Raw genomic sequence first — 12,032 nt, forward strand, 5'->3', positions numbered from 1 at the left:
GGACTGTAGCCCGCCAGGCTCCTTTACTCATGGGATTTCCCAGACAAGAATACTGGAATGGGTTGCCATTTCCTTCTCCAGGAAATCTTCCCGACCCAGAGATCAAATCAGTGTCTCTTGTATTGTCAGGCGGATTCTTTTACCACTGAGCCACCAGAGAAGCCCTTTCCCAAAACTTAGCAGGTAACTAAAATCTTCATTGTTGCTAAATGAAGCAGCAAGATATGGAAAGTTGGGGGAGAAAAATCCCATACTGGGAAGCAGGATATTTAACTTTCATCCAGCAAAGATGAATACTTTAATGTGACTCCAGACTTGTCATTTAAATTCTTTGCTTGAGTTGTCTCATCTTGGCAGACTTAAGGTCAAAAGCTGGACCAGATGACCATTATTAAAACTTCTATTTTAAAAGTAATCATGAGTGGACTTTCCTGGTGGTCCAGTGGTTAAGACTCTGAACTGCCAATGCAGAGGCCGGAGGTTTGATCCCTGAATGGATAATTAAGATCCAACATGCTGTGTGACTCCACCAAAAGATTAAAACAAACAAACAAAAAAGTAAGCATGAGAATTCCCTAGTGGCCCAGTAGTTAGGACTTGGCACTTTCACTCCCAGGGTCCGGGTTAATCCCTGGTTGTGAAACTAAGATCCCATAAACTTCAGGGTACAGCCGGAAAAAAAAAAAAAAAAAAGTCACACTCATTGTAACAAAACAAAGAACTGAAAAATGCAGAAAAGGATTAAGAAGAATATAGTGGTAACCCATATAAACCATAATCTCACCTGCACTGATAGATTAATCAATATTGACATAAGCTTCTTCTTTTTTACTTTTTTGGTAGCTGAAATCATCAATGTATACAGTTTTGTGTATATACTGCTTTTGGAGAGGTAAAAGGTTTGAGATTTGTTGTCCTTCACAAAAGAGGCCTGGGACAAATGGAGAGGTAGACTGTGTTCTTAGGTAGAAAGACTTAAAGGCATGATGATGTTAGCCCATTAGGGACTGACAGTATCCTTCAAAATTGTAAGTGGGTATACATTTGGATCCAGCATTCTACTTTTAATGATGATCCTAGAAGTAGTGTCTAAGAAATAGGATTCAACGCAACATTCTTTTTGGGCAATAGTGAAAAATTGGAAGCAGTATAAATGTCAGTTAGTATAAGCCTTGTTAAATAATACATAATTATACTTTGGAATATTTGTATTGATTTAGAAAGATCTTCAAGATACATTAAATGAAAAAATCAAGTTGCTGGGAAAATGTGTATAGTATTTTATTATTCATGTAAACAGTGTAAGAGGACAAAGAATACACGTTGTCTTCTACCTGAAACAAGAAGTCTAAACGAGAAACTTCTAAAATCGGTGACTTGTGCTATGGTTAGGGCTGGGAACCAAAGATCTGGGACTGAGTGGGAGTGAGACTTTCTACTGTGTACATATTTATACTTGTTTGATGTTTGGACAATGTGAATATATTATTAACATTAAAACAGAAATAAGAATGTGCTATCCTTTGTTTGTTTATATATTATTGATTCACCATTAGTATGAATTCTATTTTTAGTTTAACAGTGATACATTTAGCCTGAATCATGATACCACATTTCTTCCATTCTAAGATGCATTTTTTCCATATATGAAAATTTCTGAAATGAGTAATTCCCTTCTCCTATTGCATATAAATATATCATACTTTACTTTGCTATTTGACTTTTATTGGATTTTTTTTTTGCTATTTAATTTTCACTAGACATTTAGGTTGCTTTCAGTTTTTTCTTTCATTTTTTTCCCCATGAATAATTGTCTCACTCTGTTATTGAATCATTAAAAATATTTTGTTTTGACAATTAGAAACAACACTATAGTATAATGTGGCACTTAAAAATAAGGGCCCTAAAAGCACACTGCCTGGGTTTGTATCCTGGCCCATGTACCTCCAGGCTGAGTAATATGAGTAGTGATTTAGCCCAACTCAGCTGTTTGTGATGGGGATTATAACACTACCTGTTTCATATGGTTTAGCACCATACTTGGCACATGGCATAAATGTTCAGTAAATATTATTCATTTTGTAATGAAAATATTTGTGGATATATAAGAATTACTTCTATAGAACAGCTTCCTATAAATGGTATTATTTAACCAAAGAGTATAAACATTTTTAAACTCTTTTTTATTTTTTTAATTTGAGAGATGATAATATTTAAATATTCAATTTTAGGTTTTTTTTTTACTACTTAGTTTGATGGAAGTTGTTTTCTTTTTTAAAACACATGTGTTTAACTGCTATTTATATCTCTTCTTGTTTGAATTTGTCTATTCTTGACTTGTCCTTTTCCAATACAATATTTATCTGATTAGTTTATATGAATTTTATATAATACTGATGTTTTAACCTTATTATTCATGCATTTTCTAATTTTAACCTAATGATTTTTAAAATGAACTCAGAAAAAAAAATCAGATGACCTTCTAAATTAAAAATATAAAGATACTCAAACAAAAGAACATATGTAGCACATTTTTACAATATAAAACTTTGTAATAAATTGAACACCTCTGTATCCCCATTCAATTTGAGAAACATTATTTTTGATGATACCTGTGTGAAACTCTGCAATCTTATTCTTCCTAAGCCCTGGGGTTGTCAAAGTTTGAATTTTGGTTCTTACTTTTTAAAATTGTTTTACCAGGCAATCCCTAAATAATATACTGCTTGATTTTGTCTATTTTCAGCTTCTTTTTATGAATGTAGTCATACTGTATTCATGTTTCTATAACTTGTTACAATGTCAGTTCTATTATATATTAGATTTCCATGTGTAAATCTATTTCTTTTTTTTTTGTATTTTTTGTAAATCTATTTCTGTGTTACCTATTCTGTTGGTCTATTTGTTTCTGAGTTAACACCACAAAACTTTACAACAAATCTTTTTTTAAAACTTCTACTTATTTATTTTATTTCTGGCTGCTCTGGGTCATTTCCTCCTCCAGGAGATCTTTCCAGTCCAGGGATTGCACCCAGGCCTCCTGAATTGAAAGCAGACACTTTACCATCTGAGCCACCAGCAAAGCCATGTCTCTGTTGCTGCTGGTAGGCTTTCTCTGACTGTGGAGAGTCGGGGCTACCCTTTCATTATGGTGCACAGGCTTCTCATTGCAGTGGCTTCTGTTGCGGAGCACAGTCTACAGGGTTCAAGGGCTTCAGTAGTTGTGGAACATGGGCCCACTAGTTGCAGCTCCTGGGCTCTAGAGTACAGGCTTAATAGTTGTGGCAGGTGGGCTTAGCTGGTTTGAGGCATATGGGATCCTCCTGGATCAAGGATCAAACCTGTGTGTCCTGCCATTGGCAGGTGGATTCTTTACCAGTGAGCTACAAGGGAAGTCCCTGCTGTGACTTTAACGATGTAGAAATCCAGTAGGTTTTGTTTCCTTCTTTCAGATTAACATGGTAATTAAGAATTCTGTCTCTAGAGTCAGAAAGACCATGGTTCTAATCTAACCTCAAGGGCTGGAGAATATACCTTTTGGGAAGTCTGCCCAGACCACAAGCCTCCTTCTCTGAGAACTTCCCCTAGGAGTGTGCCCTGTACTCATGTTTGTATTATGTGACTGCCTGACTGGACATATTCGATTGGATCAGAGGAGAAGAAGACAAGGTTAATTGGATTTCCTCTTCTGATGTTTAGAATTATGACCACTTGAATTTAGAACAAGTAAACTTGCAGGCTGGGGGGCAACTATACTTGGCCATGCACACATGGAGAAGCAGAGCAAATGCCTGGGGCATACAAAAGAATGAGACAGAGGAAGAAGATATGCAGAGAAAGAAGCAAGAAACCTTGAGGAAGGAAGATGATATTAAGGAAGAAAGAGAGATGGGGATGAAACAAAAGTACCCTCATATGCATTCTAGGCATTTGTACTGCCTCTATCAGATTTCCATTTCTTGATTCAAGTCCATCTTGGTGCCTGATGTTATTTCCTGACTCTTGGGTTCCTGGTAACAACCCTCTGTTCTTAAATTTCCTTTTTGTGTAGGAGGGGGAGTTTTATTTAGCTCAAATCTTACTGGTTTCCATAGTGGCTTTTTTTTCTTTCTTTCTTTCTTTTTTGGTTTACATTCCTACCAACAGTGCACAAGGATTCTCTTCTCCATATCCTTGTCCCTACTTGTAATCTCTTGTCATTTTGATAACCATTCTAATAGGTATGGTATCTCACTGTGGTTTTGATTTGCATTTCTCTGATGATATTCAGCATCTTTTCATGTATCTCTTAGTCATTTGCATGTTTTTCTTTTTAAGTGTCTATTCAGATCTCCTGCCCATTTAAAACAATTTTTGGATAGGCTATTGAGTTGTGAAGTTCCTTTTATTTTTTGGATATTAACCCCTTATTAGGTAGATGGTTTGCAAATATTTTCTGTATAAATTGCCTTTTCATTTTGTTGATATATTCTTTTGCTGTGCAGAGACTTTTTAGTTTGATGTAGTGCCACTTGTCGGAGAAGGCAATGGCAAGCCACTCCAGTACTCTTGCCTAGAAAATCCCATGGATGGAGGAGCCTGGTAGGCTGCAGTCCGTGGGGTCGCTAAGGGTCGGACTCGACTGAGCGACTTCATTTTTCACTTTTCACACATTGGAGAAGGAAATGGCAACCCACTCCAGTATTCTTGCCTGGAGAATCCCAGGGACGGGGGAGCCTGGTGGGCTTCCGTCTGTGGGGTCACACAGAGTCGGACACGACTGAAGTGACTTAGCAGTAGCAGCAGCAGTGCCACTTGTTTATTTTTGCTTCTGTTGCTTGTGCTTTTGGTGTCATACCTAAAAAATCGTTGCCAAGACCAATGTTAAAGAGCTTTGTCCTTATGTTTTCTTCTAGAAGTTTTATGGTTTCAGGTCTTGTCTTTAAGTCTTTAATCTTCATAGCCATTCCTTTCTCCAGGAAGTCTTTATTTCAAGTTAATTTTGTGACTGGTGTAAAAATACAAATCCAACTTCATTCTTTTGCATGAGATTATCCAATTTTCTGGGCTTCCCAGATAGCAGTAGTGGTAAAGAACTGGCCTGCCAATGCAGGAGAGATAGAAACACAGGTTTGATCCCTGGGTTTGGAAGATCCCCTGGAGGAGGGCATGGCAACCCACTCCAGTATTCTTGCCTGGAGGATCCCATGGACAGAGGAACCTGGCAGACTACAGTCCATAGGGTTACAAAGAGTTAGACACAACTGAAACGACTTAGCACACATGCATCCAGTTTTCCAGCACCATTTATTGAAGAGACTATCCTTTCCCCATTGAGTATTCTTGGCTCTCTTGTAAATTATTAGTTGCGGGTGGGTATGTGCGTGCTAAGTTGCTTCAGTCGTGTCTGACTTTTTGCAACCTCATTAACTGTAGCCTGCCAGGTTCCTCTGTCCATGGGATTTTCCAGGCAAGAATACTGGAGTGGGTTGCCATGTCCCCCTCCAGGGAATCCTCCCAACTCGGGGATCAAACCAGCATCTCTTATTTCTCCCACACTGGCAGGCAGATTCTTTCCCACTAGTGCCACCTGGGAAGCCCATTAGTTGCCCATATATATATGATTTGTGGGGGAAGGGGACTCTTGATTCTATTCTGTTGTCCATTTTTATGGTAGTACCACACTTTTTTGATTACTATAACTTTTTGATATCATTTGAAATCAGGATGTGTGATTTCTCCAGCTTTGTTCTTCTTTCCAGGATCACTTTGGCTTTTGAAGATATTTCGTGGTTCATACAAATTTTCGATTATTTGTTCTATTTCTATGAAAAATGTCACTGAAATTTTGATGGAGATTGCATTGAAGCTATAGATGACTTTGGGTAGTATGGACATTTTAATAATATTAATTTTTTGATCCATGCACCCACGATATCTCTCCATTTAATTGTGTCTTTCAATTTCTTTCATCAAAGTCTTATAGTTTTCAGTGTATAGATCTTTCACCTTTTTGGTTAAATGTATTACTAACTATTTTATTGTTTTTAATGCTTTTAGAAATGAGATTTTTTTCATTTCTTTTTCAGATATTCTGTTGTTGGTATATAGAAAGGCAATTGATCTTTGTATAATTTTGTAACCTGAACACATCATTTTTCCAAAGGTGTATGAATTATCATTTTAAAACAGTATTTTGTGTTATATATAATACATAAAACACTCTCAAATTGTTAAAAAAAAAAATGTTGCTATGACCATGTAAAGCTGGCAGTGTTCTGTGGGACCTTACAGAAGTCTCAGATTCTCCGGAGATTAATTCAGAGATGAACTGGGCTAACTTGGGAATCAGTCTCTGGAGTAGGTTGTTGACAACAATTTTTAGCCTTTTTCCTTTAAACCAGGGGTTCTCAACCTCCAGGCCAGGGACTGATAGCTCCTGTCAGATAAGCAGTGGCATCAGATTAGAAATAAAGCATGCAATAAATATAATGCACTTGAATCATCCTCAAACCATCTCTTCCACCCTCCTTCTGTGGAAAAATTGTCTTCCATGAAACTGGTCCCTGGTGCCAAAAAGGTTGGGGACCACTGCTTTGAACATGAAAAATTCATAAACCTCATGGTAATGCAAATAAAAACTGTTGGGGGAAAGTCACTCATAATTTCATTACCCTAACAAGTGAACTGGCAACCCACTCCAGTACTCTTGCCTGGAAAACCCCATGGATGGAGGAGCATGATAGGTTACAGTCCATGGGGTTGCAAAGAGTCAGACACAACTGAGCGACTTCACTCACTCAACAAATGAACCATATTCACTTTTACATGTTCAGTCCATATGTCTTTTAATGGTGATTGACACATACCCTTGACATTACAGATTGGCAACATAAATACAGATTGCCTTTGAGCTATGAGAGATGTTTGCATAGCATTTGAGGGGTAACACCACACAAGCGGTTTCACTGTCTTTAAAAACTTTTCTGACACTTATAGCAACATTAAAAAAGATCATAATCTGGAGCTTCCCTGGTGGTTCAGTAGTAAAGACTCCACCTGCCAATGCAGAAAACCCAGATTCATCCCTGGTATGGGAAGATTTCACATGCTGTGGGGCAAATAACCCTGTGTGCCACAATTATTGAGCCTGTGCTCTAGAGCCTGGGAGCTGCAACTACTGAGCCTACATGACTCAACTACTGAGGCCACACACCCTAGAGTCATTCTCTGCAACATGAGAAACCACTCCAATGAGAAGTCTGTGCACATCAACTAGAGTATAGGTCCTGTTGCCCGCAACTAGAGAAAAGCCTGAACAGCAATGAAGACCCACCACAGCTAAAATGAATAAGTAATTTTTAAAATGTGCTTACTCAAAGAAACAATCTGTGTACACATCTCCCGTTGGAGATTACAGTCTCAGAGAACAAATGAAGATCATGGTTTGTTCACTACTGTGTACCTTGTACATAAAGGACAGTATCTGCTGGAAAAGTGAATGAGATTGATGAAGATGGGTGTCTGACTACTGGAGACTGAGACCAAGAGGGAAAGGAAAGTCGGCTATTCTCCAAGCTTCTCTCTGACTTGACTAGTGACAGTCTTGCATGAGAAGGGGTATCAAGGGGTAGGTATAGGACAGCACCATGAATTTACTCAGTGTAACTCTCTGGAGTCTTTGTCCACTTCTGGCCACCTAAGACTCTCATCTCCACTTATCTAGAAACCAGAGGAAAAAGCACTGTGAGAGTTTTGAGAAGCCCTATTCTTTCACAGTAGCCAGAGATTCAAGAAGGTCTATAGCAGACCAGAGTAACAGGCAGGTCCACAAGAGTTGCCCTAGGGAGCACTCCATGCAGTTACGGATCTGAGGACATGAGGTAATTTGGAGACTGCCAGCTGTTAAATATTTAGCAGCACACCAATGAATAGAGGCCTGTGCTGGGACAAAGAGCTCTGTGGAGACTTCATGACTGAAAGCAAACGTACAAAACCATCAACTCCATCAGTGGTGACAGCACAATACTTTAAATGGCCAGAGAGGAAGAAAACATATGAGCTAAAAGTTCATCATCAAGGGATAAGACCAAACTAGTCCTTCCAGAACAGTGACTAAGAAGGATCCTGGACACCCCCTAGATGTCAGGCCCTTCCCCTTACTGCCCCAGCATTCTACAATTCCTATCACTGAGCCACTAACTTCCCAAAGTCACTGAGCATCTACCTACCCTCATTACTGAATCATTCAAGAGACTTTAAAAGTCAAGACTGAGAGACTTTTGATCATTTAATTCAGTATTTTTCATACTATAACTAAAGAACATAAGAGCTTAACAAAATCTCCTTGACAAGTAGGAAAATGAATTTATTTATTTAGGCCCAGCTGCAGGGCATGCGGGGAAGAAAGGGAAGGGTATCTTTATTCCTCTACCAGGGATTGAACCCATGTCCCCCTATAGCGAAAGCGCTGAGTCTTAACCATCAGATGGCTAGGGAAATTCCGGAAAATTAATTTGTTAGAGCTGGCATTTTTGTATCAACATTTACCAAAAAAGGAGAAAAGTTTTTTTAAAATGGTGAGAAACACTGTTTTACACTAGAGTATCAATTCAGTTCAGTCTCTCAGTCGTGTCCGACTCTTTGTGACCCCATGGACTGCAGCACGCCAGGCCTCCCTGTCCATCACCAACTCCCAGAGTTCACTCAAACTCATGTCTATTGAGTCAGTGATGACCATCCAACCATCTCATCCTCTGTCGTCCCCTTCTCCTCCTGCCCCCAATCCCTCCCAGCATCAGGGTCTTTTCCAATGAGTCAACTCTTCGCATGAGGTGGCCAAAGTATTGGAGTTTCAGCTTTAGCATCAGTCCTTCCAATGAACACCCAGGACTGATCTCCTTTAGAATAGACTGGTTAGATCTCCTTGCAGTCCAAGGGACTCTCAAGAGTCTTCTCCAGCACCACAGTTCAAAAGCATCCATTCTTCGGCGCTCAACTTTCTTCACAGTCCAACTCTCACATCCATACATGACCATGGGAAAAACCATAGCCTTGACTAGATGGACCTTGGTTGGCAAAGTAATGTCTCTGCTTTTTAATATACTATCAAGGTTGGTCATAACTTTCCTTCCAAGGAGTAAGTGTCTTTTAATTTCATAGCTGCAATCACCATCTGCAGTGATTTTGGAGGCCCCCAAAATAAAGTCTGACACTGTTTCCACTGTTTCCCCATCTATTTCCCAAGAAGTGATGGGAACAGATGCCATGATCTTAGTTTTCTGAATGTTGAGCTTCAAGCCAACTTTTTCACTCTCCTCTTTCACTTTCATCAAGAGGCTTTTGAGTTCCTCTTCACTTTCTGCCATAAGGGTGGTGTCATCTGCATATCTGAGGTTATTGGTATTTCTCCCGGCAATCTTGATTCCAGCTTGTGCTTCTTCCAGCCCAGCATTTCTCATGATGTACTCTGAATATAAGTTAAATAAGCAGGGTGACAATATACACTAGAGTATAGATACTTCTATTTTCTGTACACCTTATGATTATGCTATTCTTGATCTTGATCTGGTATATATTATACTCTGATTGAAGTGGGACTATATAAATAAACAAATTAATAAAAAATAAATAAGTAGGATGTTATTCTCAGTTCCAAGAAAGTCATCATTAAATTTGGAAATGGTGTCTTAGTAATAGTTCTGATAGGGATGGGCCAAAGTTAAGTGTGTCTATTGCATCCATACTTGGAGCTTTTTTAAAATAGTGATTTCACATTTATATAGGTCAATTCTGACCTGGTTACATCAAAGTGACTTTAAAAATGTCGTGCTTCAGACTTGTGTCCTAAATGACCTTCTATCTTCACCATTCTACTCCCTCCTCCTTAAAACTTCAGCATAAAGAAGACAGGAGCTTTGCCAATGACAGTAGTCACTAATGTCTTCATCCATAAACAACCATGACCACATGCTTTATACAGGTAGTAGGAGTAGAGGTAAATAAAGTCTATGCAAATTATTTTTCTTGATCATATTTTTGGGAGTATGGTAAAAAAATTCTACCTCTTTATGGTTGAAAATACCGTTTTGCTGGCTGCACAATGTGAAAATACTATAGCATAGAATAGGAACTAGGCAGCAGTTCTATCTTTTGCAGTCAAGTTCCTCATATGCCTGACATGTGGTGGTTTTCTTCTGCAAAAGTAGTAGGTGGTAGAGTAGGAAAGCAAGAAGAAAAGAGGGAAGTCAGGAGAGTCATTCATTCAATTAATATTTATTGAGCCCTACTATATTCCACTGTTGATAGAAACAAAGCCAGGATCCTTGCAAAGATCCTGCTTTGAGCTTGTGTTCTAATGAGATAGAAACAAAGTTTTATCACATAGTACATTGCACATGAGCATGGGAGCTATTGATGCACAATGACAGGCTCACATTTAAGCCTACTGAATATTTTTTGTAGCCATGTTTGGAACTTATTGTAGATATTAATTACATGTACCCACCAATGAGAATTCTTATAGCAATTGTGATGTCATTTTAAAATTATTTATTTATTTTTGACTGTGCTGGGTCTTTGTTGCTGTTCAGGCTTTTCTCTAGTTGTGGTGAGTTGAGGTGTGCACTCTCTAGTTGAGGTGTGTGGGCTTCTCATTGTGGTGGCTTCTCTTGTTGCAGAGCGCCAGCTCAGTCGTTGTGGGTCCCAGGCTCTAGAGCACAGGCTCAATAGTTGTAGTGCATGGGCTCAGTTGCTCTGCCGCATGTGGGATCTTTCTGGACCAGGGATGGAACCCATGTCTCCTGCACTGGTAGGCAGATTCTTTAGGTATATGTTTAGTTGCTGGCATTCTGGGAGCAGGAAAGGGACATGGCTAGGGCTTCTGTAGTTCAGGATATAGCTTCTTATACAATACACCAGTTTTCAACTCAATGACTTGTCCTTGCCCTGTGTGTGGCTTGGTCTCCAAGTCCAGAGACTTTTGGGTTAATTTCTCCAGAGTACGAACTCCCATTCTCCTGTGCAGTGGTGAGTAGAAAGGGTAATATCTATCTGGCTGCTTAGATTTGGAAGGGGACCCGGGACTAGGGATTCAACAATTTTCCACACTTGTCCACCAATCCCACTAATTTTAAAGTCATATCTTCACTTCACCTTTTGTGGTACTTGCTACCTCCAAGCACTGAGACTTTCAGTTTTTAGCCCACTCATTGGAATTTCCCTCTGAAATGCTTAGATTTCAACTCCCTCTGCTCTATTAAGTTAGTTATTACTACATTCACTTTCCATCTTCTGTAAGTTTGTTGACTATTTTTGGTTTCTGTTTCCCCTCCAACTTGTTGTATTTCTTTACTGTTATTTTATTGGTGCTTGAGAGGAGGAATAGACGTGTGGTCACTCTGCCATGTCTTTCTTCCTTTATCTAGTTAACTTGATTTTTAATCCCAGGCTTTATGACAGTTCAGTTCAGTTCAGTTCAGTCGCTCAGTCGTGTCCGACTCTCCGCGACCCCATGAATCACAGCACGCCAGGCCTCCCTGTCCATCACCAACTCCCGGAGTTCACTCAAACTCATGTCCACAGAGTCCGTGATGCCATCCAGCCATCTCATTCTCCGTCGTCCCCTTCTCCTCCCGCCCCCAACCTTTCCCAGCATCAGAGTCTTTTCCAGTGAGTCAACTCGTCGCATGAGGTGGCCAAAGTATTGCAGTTTCAGCTTTAGCATCAGTCCCTCCAATGAACATCCAGGATTGATCTCCTCCAGAATGGACTGGCTGGATCTCCTTGCAGTATAAGGGACTCTCAAGAGTCTTCTCCAACACCACAGTTCAAAAGCATCGATTCTTCGGCGGTCAGCCTTCTTCACAGTCCAACTCTCACATCCATACATGACCACGGGAAAAACCATTGCCTTGACTAGACGGACCTTGGTTGGCAAAGTAATGTCTCTGCTTTTTAATATACTATCAAGGTTGGTCATAACTTTCCTTCCAAGGAGCAAGCGTCTTTTAATTTCATGGCTGCAATCAGCATCTGTAGTGATTTTGGAGCCC

The sequence above is a fragment of the Moschus berezovskii genome, chromosome 11 (assembly GCF_049115385.1).
Source record: "Moschus berezovskii isolate FMDL1 chromosome 11, NW_MosBer_1.0, whole genome shotgun sequence".
Classification (NCBI taxonomy): domain Eukaryota; kingdom Metazoa; phylum Chordata; class Mammalia; order Artiodactyla; family Moschidae; genus Moschus; species Moschus berezovskii.